Source organism: Bidens hawaiensis, unplaced genomic scaffold, assembly GCF_021521415.1.
Source record: "Bidens hawaiensis isolate Kalapana, Puna unplaced genomic scaffold, B.hawaiensis_p1.1 tig00001511_1, whole genome shotgun sequence".
NCBI lineage: Eukaryota > Viridiplantae > Streptophyta > Magnoliopsida > Asterales > Asteraceae > Bidens > Bidens hawaiensis.
In genome coordinates this window covers 3,266,541-3,279,794 of record NW_027491085.1, presented here as the reverse complement: position 1 = coordinate 3,279,794, position 13,254 = coordinate 3,266,541, and the positions used below count along the sequence as shown (strand labels likewise).

The 13,254-nt window shown below is 33.6% G+C and overlaps 1 pseudogene; it reads left to right on the top strand.

Annotated features, from left to right (window-relative positions):
* The first annotated feature begins 2,021 nt into the window (after positions 1-2,021).
* Positions 2,022-2,890, top strand: LOC143581182 (VQ motif-containing protein 11 pseudogene; annotated as a pseudogene).
* The last annotated feature ends 10,364 nt before the right edge of the window (positions 2,891-13,254 follow it).

The following is a 13,254-nucleotide window of genomic DNA, read 5'->3' as shown; positions in this document are numbered from 1 at the left end:
AGTAAAAATTAAATTTGCACATTTAAGCCCATTTAAAAGCTTATACCCAAATAAAAAAGTTTAAACTTAAATGCCTGTATTTTTACTCGTCTTATCCCGCAAATTCTTATTGATTCTCAAAACACGACCATGTGTCACATGTACAAGAAATGTATCCCTCTCACACTCACTTTAAGAGAGTATGGTGTGAGTGTTGTTAGTTTAAAATAAAACGTTCATTGCCACACTCAAGAGGAGGCTAGAGTAGGCTGCTCACACACCACTCACCCACATGGGCCACGAGGCGTGGTGTGCAGGTGTGTACCAACGTGGCACTCTCCAAACTCAATGCTTACATGGTATGCCACGTCGGCTCTAACATGTACAATTGTATGTGTTTTAGAAATTGCACATAAACATGTGTAATTATAATTTCATGTGTTAGGATCCTAAACAAAAAATAAATTACACGAAAAGTGGCCCAATTTTAAAGTTCTTTTTATGTCGTAAAGGAGATTAACCCCATACTAATCAACTCAGTTAAAAATTATTTTAACCTAAGCATGCTTATATTGCCACATTAACTTAAGGGTGTGTTTGAGATTCCTTATTTAATCTAAAAATGTCTTATTGTGTTAAGGTAAAAAGGTCTTATGGTTTTTCAATAAGGAGTTTCCAAAAAAGTGTTTGGATTAATTTATTGATGGAATGAGGGTGTAATGAGAATTCTGATCTTGATAAGAAGATAAGTTAGAAAAGTCTAACTTATTAAAAACTTATATTTTAGCCTTGTGAATAAAGAGATATGAAAAAGAACTTATGTATATCCAAGCACTATTTTAACATAAAAATGACTTATTCTATCACTGTAAGTTATAAGGAGAAGAAAATAAGGAATCCCAAACACACCCTAAAACTAATATTGTTTCTACGACAAAGAACAGAGTCACAGACTACTACACGTAACTAGCCCACACACACTATGGTTGTATTAACCATTGGATACTACCCAACGATCGGGTATAGTTGGCAAAGAGGGCTTTGGTACATTTGGATAATATGTTGGCAAACACAAGGACAAATGTTGGCAAAATTGGCATGTAGCAAACAGGGTCCAGGGTCCAGTATCCAGATCAGCCAGCCACACCGACTGACATGACTTGACCCCGACCTCATCGGTTCTGATATGACTTGACTGGACCTTTTCTTACACTGCCTTCGGTTCCCAGACTTTTACCTAATTCTTTTAACTTTTAATTCACTGCAAACTATATTTGACAAAATGTATAAATCACACGTACTGAATATTGTAGAAAAACACAGGATATACAATTTTGGTGTTTACTTTAGATTATACACTTTAAATTTAATAAAAGAACTTAACTTTCAAGTTTGTAATGATTCTATTATCTCAAACTCTAGCAATAGTTTTGTTATGAGTCTATATTTATTATTTATTTGTAATTTTTAAGATGTTTAATAAAAGTCTAATTTGAAGATACAAAAAACTTAACATGATTATAAATAAACGTTTTATAAAAAGATAATATTGGATTAACGCCTTAAGGGGATACTTGCCTCAAATTGGATGGACACAAAGAAGGAGCAGGATGGAGAGAGGTGCAACAATGGTATATGAATATTGGAAACTATCTCTTTAATGGTAGTTAACTAAACAATATTCACCAGTTACGTGATTGTACCTTGAGCATCGATCATTTTAATCGTATCTGAATATTAACAATGACAGCATTCATTTACTTTATAAACGTGTGAACCACGTAGAAAGTTTAATCATTTTAAAATAGATAGATATATAGATATAAATCGTAATGTCTAGGAGGTTGGTTAGATATGAGTCACATGAAAGCCTTTCGTAATAAGATGTGACGTCTTTCTTATTAAAAGTCTAGTGATTGCTCGTGTTTAGCTAGTAATGTCTGGATCAACTACTCATGTGAATGGTAATACTCCGGATTAGGCGCATTTCATTTGCAAACTAGCCATTTAGCTATTCCTTGCATGAGAGAAGCAACACTTACTACACAAAGCTACAACACTTTACATTTTCAGAAACATAAATACCAATTCGAAATTCAAAACCTTGTCACATAAAACACGATACACTCAATAACTACACCACCACAACAACAATAAATAATGTTTCATATTTGAATTTTCCCTCTATATATCATCACATTAACAACTTATCACACCACTTCAATATCATAACTCAACCAGGCCCCGCCTCTTCTCATTATATGAAACCAAAGCCCACCACCTTAATTCATTCCATACATACATACATACATACATTCTCATCATGGCCTCCGACACCAACTCACCTCCGACCACCACCTTCGTCCAAGCCGACCCATCAAACTTCCGGGCCGTCGTCCAACGCCTCACGGGTCACCAACGGTCCGACTTCAAGCTCCACGAACGCCGACAAACTTCCGGGTGTGTCCGGATCATGTTGCCGCCGGCCAGACAACGGAGTGAAATGATGATGTCATCGCCTGTGTCGACTTTGGACGTGTACGGACGAGGGTGTAGTCCACGGACGCCCGTGGAGGAAGAGGAGAGGGCGATTGCGGAAAAGGGGTTTTATTTGCATCCGAGTCCGCGGATGCCTCGAGCGTCCGAACCCGAGTTGTTGGCGTTGTTCCCGCTTTGCTCGCCGAAAACGGACCCGTATTCGGGTTGTTCTTGACTCGGTTTGAGATGGGCTTGTTGTGTACTAGATTGTTATGACTTATGAGTTAGTTAATTAGTTTATGAAGGAATGTTATTTGTTAGTGTGTTTGATTTGATGTATTCTTTCTTATGGTTAACGTGATTATTGTTAAATTTTTAAGAAATGGTAATTTGTCACTAGCTAGATTATTATATTATTATTGTATGTGACATGTTTTGTAATCTTTTATGGTAGATATATTATGTAGTATTTTGTTTCACGGTACAAGGCTACAAGTTATATATACAGAAAAGGTGTACGTATACGTGGTTATTTTGTTTTGGAACTGCATAAGGTTAATTAAAATGAACCTGGCTAGTAAGAAACTAGATAGGACGAGACAAAATTATAAACTGACAAATGAAAGCGATGCCCGAAGGCAAGTTTGAGATGAGAAAAGAGATACGAAAACTAACCACGAGAAACAAAACAAAAGTGAAGGTCAAACGGGAGCGAGATGATAATTAACAAACTCCCATTCCCAGGTTCAAAAACAAACCATAAGTGCAAAGTGATCTAATCGTCATTATGCAATTTCAAATTCTCACATAAATTGTCGATAATCATTTAAAGTGTTAATAGACCGTTATGCTAGGATCCATGATGCAACAAGATTTATCACCACGATTTAATTCTTATCATCAATCAATTTTAAGAGGTATTACTATTATTTTTAGAGAATGTTTTTTATCAAAAGGAAATATTAGTAGTCAATTTATCAGTTAGCTGTGTAAATATTTAGAGTTTAGACTAAGGGTAATGGGGCTTGGTTGAGCCCCATGTGAGCCAAGCAAAATCTGACACATAGGTGATGGCATGGCCATGGATCAAGCCCCTCAACCAAGCCCCAGAGGGTGTAGTGGTCTAGGTGATCAGAGGCTTAATCCGGTTATTTATTTATTTATTTATTTTAAATATTAATTTTAATATTAATATTAATATTCTTCTTCACAGATCACGGTTATTTATTTATTTATTTATTTTAAATATTAATTTTAATATTAATATTAATATTCTTCTTCACATATCACGGCTTCTTCTTCACCGGACCACCACCACCGACCACCGGACCACCACCACCACCACACACTCCTCTCTCTCTCTCTCAAAACATACACTCCTCTCTCTCTCTCTCTTTTGCGCCCCGCGGTCCCAGCCACGGCTGACCACCGCGCCCCCAACCACCTGAGGGGTGTAGCGGTGTTCGCAAGCCACGTAGGCGGCCGCGCCCTGCGCTCACCCCACTACCCTCAGCCTTAATAAATGTTAAATAATTAGTTGTTTTATTATTACAGTTCTAGATAGTACATAATACAAAGAGACTTTTTTACGATAAATTTTAAAGAGAATTATTCAGTTCAGAAGATAATTCAAAACACATTTGAATAGAGAGAATTCTTTTTGTCTTCAAATCTATTATGAACCATATACTTGGTGATATAATCAATGATGTTAACAGTTTTCCGAATTTGTTTTGACTTAAATTCTATTTTTTACTTTCTCTACTGGACGACAGAATCTTATTTTTATAGTTAAAAATCAAAAGCTAGATCGAATCGGTTTACAAATTAGAACTATGTCATTATCAAATTTACAGTTCAATAGATATAGAAAGTTCATAAAAGGTATTACAATTAAAGTTGAACACTGAAGGATACAGAAAGTTATATAATCATAAGAATTATAGGTGTGCACAAAAACAAAAAAAACCGAACCGGAATCAGAAAAACCAAAATAATCGAACCGAAAAAAACCAATCGGTTTTGAACTTTAGCAAAAACCGAATTATTGGTTTTGGTTCGGTTTTATATTTTGTTGAGAACCGAAAAACCGAACCAAACTGAAATAACCAAAAAAATAAAATAACCATAATATCTTAACCGTAACCATTAAAACAAAATACTTGGTTTTTACATATGGTTAACAACTAATAATATTCGTACTTTTGGTTTGAATTTTGATTTTAAATATGTCTTTCATTAGTTTTTGATATTTGAGGCCAAGATATTCTATTAATCATTAGTTTAAAGAAAAAAATAATATCATACCCAATTTCAATATATTGGTCAAGTATTTTTTGGCCCAAAAATTTTTGCCTCGACTTGAAAAACCGCATCCAAAACCGAAGCGAACCCAAAAATCAGAAACCGAAAACCGAAAAACCGAAACCGAACGGTTTTAAAAAATCATAAAACCGAATTTTGTTTTTTCGGTTCGTTTTTAGTCAAAACCCACACCGAACCCCACCACGCACACCCCTAATAAGAATATATACTCAATACAAAAACAAACTTATATACAAATTAACGACAAAATAAAAATCTTCATTTAATTCTCTCTACTTTAAACTCGTAAAATAAGACACACATCCTAGTTGTTCAAAGAAAGAATAAGTACGCACACAGATGATGCAACCCGTGATGACTAGATTCATCCTTGATCATCCAATAATTCCAACATTGTCGCCAAATGTAAGCATTGAGATGTATATTGACATTTATGTGCCAACATGGTCTACACTTGTGCTGTTGTCTTGCTCATGTTATTGTCATTCTAGTGACGACTTCTTGTGTCTTAAAGCGTGGAATCGACGATCTATGAAGGTTTGGACTTTGATTTGACCGATCTGAGTAATTTATCCTATTCGTTTTTCAACACAGTATTTTGAACAAATGAGTTTTTTTTTTAAATCATTTTATAATACAAAAACTTTAAACTTTAACTTGGTTGACTATATTCATTATTTGTTATAAAGAACATCAATTCATCACCATAAAGTTGTATCTTACTGAAAATACATGTAACAAAGTCATGATTAAAAAGAAAAACAAAGCAGTCAATGAAGTCATGAAGGAAGTTTTTGAAATATTGTAGAACATCAATCATCAAAAAGAAAAAAATAATAATAATGATTTTTAACTTTGAAAATTTGATAAAAAAAAGTTACATTTTATGTAAAAGATATTTCTCTTTCCACTTGGAATTATTATTTCATTCATGATTCAACATTTTTAGTAAAATATGTACACATATTTTACTTTTTTATAAAAACAACTTTTGTGTTGGTAAATCATATTTCTTTAAATGTGTTGTTTGTTTTTGGATCGCAAAAAGAATTTAGAATTGTGGGCTAGATTTTGGCGGGAGGGAGTGCAGAGAAGGTAAATGATTATTTATTGTCTGCTACAAACGTTATAAATGGATGATACATTGTGAGCCGTAGGATCTATTGACAAAATTGAGGCGCGTTAAAGATGAAGGGCTTGGATTTGTTATTGCTTGTGAGCATTTACTAACCTACTGTCAAGTCTACCGTATAGTTGAGGCGCGTTAAAGATGAAGGGCTTGGTCGTTCACTGTTCGGTTCACTACCTTAAATTTGTCAGATTCTCCTACATTATCATCGGATGCTCCAAAGTCCAAACCACTTCTTCAACTAGGACTCCAAGCCTCGGAGCAACCACAATTTTCATTTTTCTTTAAATTATTACTAATAGCCTTTAAATAAGAAAAAATAAATAAAATAAACTTATGAATCTATGGGTTTTTAGAACTTTATTGTATGGAGAAAATTCCAATTTGCCTCCCTGAAATATATCGTCGGGATATGGATTAGCCACTGAAAACTAATTTCCGCATTATGGACGTATGTTATATTTGGGCGGGGCAATCTGTGCCATTCCGTCATGTTGACCGTTAGTTGACTGACCAAAAAATGGTGAAATTACCATTTTACCCCTGTACATATAATTAATTTAAAACTAATAATTCTATATATCGTTTGGAGTGGGGTTCGAACCCCCGACCTGCTCTTTGACAACCAACAAAACTAACCATTTGTAGTAAGCCAACATTTGTTATACATATACAATATGAAATATATATACATTCTTAACATTAATGTGTGATGTTTGTTTATCATCATAATCATATATATCATATATACGTTTTGGTTATTTCGGGTTGTTTTTTAGCAAAAAAAGGGTCGTTTCGGGTTGTATTTTTAGCTAAAAAACGGTTCGTTTAGGTTGTTTCGGGTTTAAAGTTTGTTAATAAACGTGTCATTTGGGTTGTTTCGGGTTGTTTTTTAACTAAAAAAGGGTAGTATCGGGTTGTATTTTTAGCTAAAAAACGGTTCGTTTAGGTTGTTTCGGGTTTAAAGTTTGTCAAAAAATGTGTCGTTTGGGTTGTTTCGGGTTGTTTTTTAACTAAAAAAGGGTCGTTTCGGGTTGTATTTTTAGCTAAAAAACGGTTCGTTTAGGTTGTTTCAGGTTTAAATTTGTTAAAACATTTCGTTTTTTAGCTAAAAATACAACCCGTAACAACCAAAACGTGCCGTTTTTTAACAAACTTTTAACCCGAAATGACCATTTTTTAACAAACTTTAAACCCAAAACAACCAAAACGAACCGATTTTTAGCTAAAAAACAACCCGAAACGACCCTTTTTTAGCTAAAAAAAAACCCAAAACGGCCCATTTTTAGCTAAAAACAACCCGAAACAAACCCAAACGGCACGTTTTTTAAAAAACTTTAAACCCAAAACAATCTAAACGAACCGTTTTTTAGCTAAAAATACAACCCGGAACAACCAAAATACATATATCAAAATACCCGAATTATAAACTTCGGGATTTCACATACATAACATACTAATTAATTTTCACCCGAATTATAAACTTCGGGTTTTCACAAAGGTAGGCGACGGAGAACCCAAAGTTCCAAATCCGGTTGAAATAAATCGTGTTTTGACCCGTAAATTTGGCCAAAACATGAGCCGATATTTCCCAATTCATGACCCGGAATCGGAGAGTCACTTCAATTGGCACTCCAAACACGGCCCGATTGAAGCTAAGGTTGATGGTGACGGCCATTGTAGCGATGGGATGCGACGGCGACGGGGAAGGGGAAGCGACGGTGACGGGAAGACGGGGAAGCGACGGAGACGGGGAGTGCGACGGCGACGGGAAGACGGGGAGGCGACGACGTTGGGAAGATGGTGGCTACGGTTGATGGTGTCGACGGGGAGAAAGTGGCCGGCTATGAGTGGGTTTCTTGGATGATGATGAAAGTATGTATATATGTATATATATATATACTGAGTATGGAGGACTGCCATTTTTCACAGCAACCTGGTTTTTTCAAGCTTTTGAAAAATATAATAATCAGAAGGGCACAGACTGAGCGGCCAATTTTCTCTATGTAAAAAGTTTAAAACACCCTCCTTCTAAACGGTCATTAACAGAAATATTTGACGGAATGGCACAGATTGCCCCGCCCAAATATGACAGACGTCCCAAATTAGTTTTCAGTGGCTAATCCATATCCCGCCGATATATTTCGGGGAGTCAAATTGGAATTTTCTCTTATTGTATGTTTAAATTTGTAAAGAACATATATACATCTAGATAATCATTAAAACTACTAAAAACGCTTCTATGAGCCACTAGAGATTATATTATCACGATGTCACTCAAATACTCTTGTAATGACTGTAGTGACTTTTTCGTCTCCCTAATAAGATAGTGATAACATGACAATGGTTGTATGATCATCTCACAAAAGTGGTATTGGACTATTGGTTATCAACTTGTCTCACTATGACGATAGTGATTGTCTATTAAAAATGGGTGTTTAATGATTTTCAATCGAGTTCAAGCTTACTATCTTCTTCTGTTATTGTTTTGCGATATTTATTGTGATACCAAATATTTAAGAACGTATGTGTAAGATCTCTTTGGGATGGGTCTTTTACTTTATTATTAAGGGTAGTAATTAAACTGTGATATGATATACAAAAGCTTTTGTAATAAGGGTTTTGTAGGGAATCTTATTGACTTGAGATATTGTTTTATCATGTCTTTTGCAACTAAATCATAGCGATCAGATGGATCAAATGCAACTAAGTCCAAGGGTGCTCAAGGGGGTCATAGCATAAATAATCAGGAAAAGGTTGAGTCTAAGGATGTCGAGATAGATTTGACGATAACTATCTAATATCAAATGGCGAATCTTCAAGCAAGATAGCAATGTTTTTCTACCGATCAAATATAACATTTTTTGTCATTATTTTCGTATTATCTACCCTACTATTGTTAACAAAAACATCTTTGTCATCCTATGGACCGGAGGACATGTAGATATCGCTATCAGTGACAGGTTGATCGCATCTGGGCTAAAGGTTTCGATGTTCCTCCATTTCTCACGTCATGACAATATTCAAGTTAGTTAGAGCCTCCATATCCACAATAACTAGCCTGATTAGTAGATGCATTTCTAGAGAATTTTTATATAAATTGTAAAATCTAATTATTTTGATCTATTTACTTTTTGGGTTTTTTTAAATGTAAAATTATATATTTACCTTATGTTTTGTTGTTTATTTATCTTATTATATTACTCATTTGATTGTAACTTATATTGGTTGTTTATCTTGTATAGAAAATACAATAATAAAAATTTGTTAACATTAAATAAAAAAACGGCTCATTATTCACTTGCGTTAATATCCACGACCTATATTTTTTCGGTTGTTTTTCTTTACTAAAAATACATAACAATAAAAAGTAACAAATTTTGTTAATTAAAAAAATTATAACAAATGCGATATGTATAAGATTACTCATTTATGTCTATACCAGTCATACAAAACTATATGACTTGTATATGCGTTTTCATTCGACATCCATATGATCATTAGCGAATACTTATACAAGCTAGTCATAATTATGTGACTTGTATAAATATGAACGAACATCCAGATATTACTACTGCCTAGTGTTTGATTATTAAAAGCCTTTTCGAATGTTACATTTGTAACAAGTCCCACCGGGGTTGATAAGATTGATCACAAGTACATTTGTACATTGTCCAACTACATGGCTACATCTACCTCATTCCTCAATAGTATTTTGCATGGTTATATATATATATATATATATATATATATATATTTCCCTTTCTAAATGTTTCAAAATCCAAGTTTTCAGAATTGAATTTTATTGAACATTTGGGCGTGCTCATCGGCACTTCATCATAGTAATTCAATAATTTAAAAGACATGTAATATGAAAAATATGCTAAATAAGAAATACCTTAACTTTTTCTTTTTTCGAACAGTAAACTTTACAACCAAACTAACATTCAACAAATACCCAACAGGCAACCTCCACAACATGGAGAGAAGCCATCATAAAGAAAAAAAACAAAGAGAACTACATGATCGAGAATTTACACTAGTGTAATTATATATATAGATAAATATCAACTGGTGGTGCTACAATTCCTTTTTAGAATCCTATTGTTTTAGCATTTATTCTTTTAGTTTCATTATTGAATCAAATTGTTAGTGGTGGTATGTGGGCTAAAGTGTCATTTGATAACTTCTATGTGGTTAACCTGCCAGGGTTCGAATCCCTTTGCTTTGGCTGTCCATTTTCTTTTTTCCTACTTTGATGGGCTGCTTTGGCCTACTTATTCTTTTAATGTTGATAGGTTATGACGTGTTTTTTTTCTTTTTATTAAAGGTTTTTTTTAGATAATAATTCGAGGATGTTGAGTTTTAGACTTAGTTTCGGTATTGTAACGAATTTAAACAACGCCAACTAAAAATGCAACGCCTTGCCACCGCAACTCCCATGTTGTTTATTTAGTTTAGGTATCGTAACAAACCTAGCCAATAACGAAATTGTTTTTTTACGTTTACTTTTGGTATGATAATTCACCTAATCGTTATCGACCGAATGTGTGTCGACTTGCCGCGACAATGCCTGAGTTTTTTTTTGTTTTTTGGTATTTTTTTTGTTTTTAATATGTCAATTTTTCGAAATTATTTTTTGGGTTTAGTTTCAGTGTTGTGACGAACCTATAGATATCGACCGAAATTTCTTCACAATTACTGTAAATTGCCAACCGAATAAACGTCGTTTTACTCGTATTATTTTTTGTATCATAAACTATGCGTTAACTAATTTATTTTTCTATCAGATACCGACTATATATGTGTCGCTTTGATCATAAGTTGTACGCGTGCTGACATTATTTTGGACGTTCACGTATAATTTTTTGATTTAGTGTAGGTGCCGTGACGAACTTAATCGATACCGACCAAAGTTACGTCTAGCCGTCGCCGCAACGCGGCGGGTTTCAAACCTAGTTATCTTTTAAAAGAGTAATTATGTTATACGTCAAAAATAATAATTACTCTACTTTAAAAGTTATATAGTACGTAATAATAATTAAAGTAGTGTTAATATAATTTCTCTAGTTATTTATGCATTTTTCATAATAAAAGTTATTTGCATTTGATCCATACACTATAAATATTATATTATAAATATTTAAATAGGTAATAAAATCACATGACTAAGCTAATCATGAGTAATTATGTTATAAATAGTGTAATAATAATTACTATAGTTCAAAAGTTATAGAGCACGTAATAATAATTACACTAGTGTTAATATTACTCTAGTTATTTGATACACTAACTATAAATAATATATTATTAATATTTAAGTTAGGTAATAAAATCGCATAACTAATCTAATCAGGCTTTCTAACTAATCGCGACACTAAGTTAATCCAACTAATGGGTACGTGAAAGTGAGCCAAATCCCTATCCAGTCCAATTTCACATATGGGCCGGTTCGTGAAAATGGGCCGGGCACTTGTCTTGGGCCTATTGAACCATATGAGCGACAGAACCTTATTGGGCCTAAATCTCTATCGGGTTGAACCTATGTGTATAGTCTAGTTTATCGGGCCTAGTTACCTTAATTGGGCTTTCCTTGGTTTGGGCCTATTCTATTGGGCATCTTAGTGTTTCTGTTGTTATTGGGCCTAGCCTTTTTGACACTCCTCTTTTGGTTGGTGGATCACTTCCACTATAATCCAATATTAGTGAACTTCATAGTCATTGTACGAGGATTGTCGGGTAATCAAGGAACAATTTATCCAAGTCAAAGTTTGTTGGAAAATAGAATTTCGACTCTATTTTTAAGGTTGTTACAGTTTTAGTTCTTAGTTATTCATCTTTAGATTCAGGTTAGTTTCAATAGAGGTTGAGTATTACTTGTCCATCTTGGTACATGTCTACGCATTCGATATCCGGAATTACTAAACTTTATACATAACCGATACACTTGTCATTTTATGAATTTTGGTTTGGTAAATTCCACTAAAAAACCCAATATGTAAGTTGTTTTATTTATTAATTTATATATAACTCTTCACACATCAGTCAATTTATGACTATTGAATCCAATATTCTTATTTTATTAGTTTATTTTAAGAAATTCAGATTAGGATAGATATGCATGGGGCGTGTTTATCTATTACGTTAATTATATGTATTTTCAACAATGATTATAACACAACAAATAAAATAGAGTACGTATATATCATTACCGACTTAAATTGATCACACCACTGATTTGATAATCAAATTATCAGTATATATCATTAACTAAATCCGATCACCCACCATTGACGAGAATTGGCACTACCACTATAAAGTTTGAGTTAAAATTGTGTCCGCAAATTGAAGATTCATAATCAAGTTAAAGACCTTGAACATCTATGGTTCCCTAATCACGAGATGAAAAATGAGTTGATATTTGAACAAAAAAAAATGGAATGACGGGACACCTAAATTAGCAAAGTAATATCTAATGGATTTAAAGGGTCATCAGATGCATTCTTTGACATTTTCCATATGGCTTACAAGTTGACCAATAAATTATTAACTGTTAATATCAAATTTCATTGGTATATTAGCTCATATACTCCAATGGAGACAGTGCAAATTTTAAATAACGTGAGAATCTGATGTCATGATCCAAGAATGCAAGCTAGATCATTGAAATTAAGCTAACTAATTAATATACGCCAGGGTCTCATATGTTGAAAGTACTAGATGCTCGTAATTTATTCATGTCAATTACATCAATAACCTAAACATACACAAAATGATCTAAACACACACGCTAATTAAACGAGTCAAACAGGTCAGGGATTTTAAATGATCAGTTGTAAGCATGTTAATGTGTTTTTGGGTTGTATTAAACTAGTTACACGGGTCGTAAAGGGTTGGCGGGTCGCTGTATAGATCCAACCCAAACACGATTCTTTCAGTTAAACACGTAAAGCAGCATACGGCCCATTTTTCAATAGGTTTGATATCAACCCCAATCTAATTGTTTAAAGTCGTATAAGAAATTGGCATCCCAGCTTAAACTTCTTCCTCTTACATGATCCTTTCCAACTAATAGTTTGTTCTCTAAAAAAAACTACCACCTATTATAGATTTATAGTTCTAATGCTATCTCGTGGTGCTTTAGGTTGTTGGGTAAATATATGATTATTGTTTTGGATTCCTTAGAAAATAATTTATAACTTTTGGTTAAGTAACCTTTCTATGTCTATACATTAATTGGAATGAAATGAAAAATCTCGATTCATAGGAAAAATACGTATCTATGGTTTTGAATAATATGATGAAAATTTCGATTTAAGGGAAACATGGATATAATTAGGGGT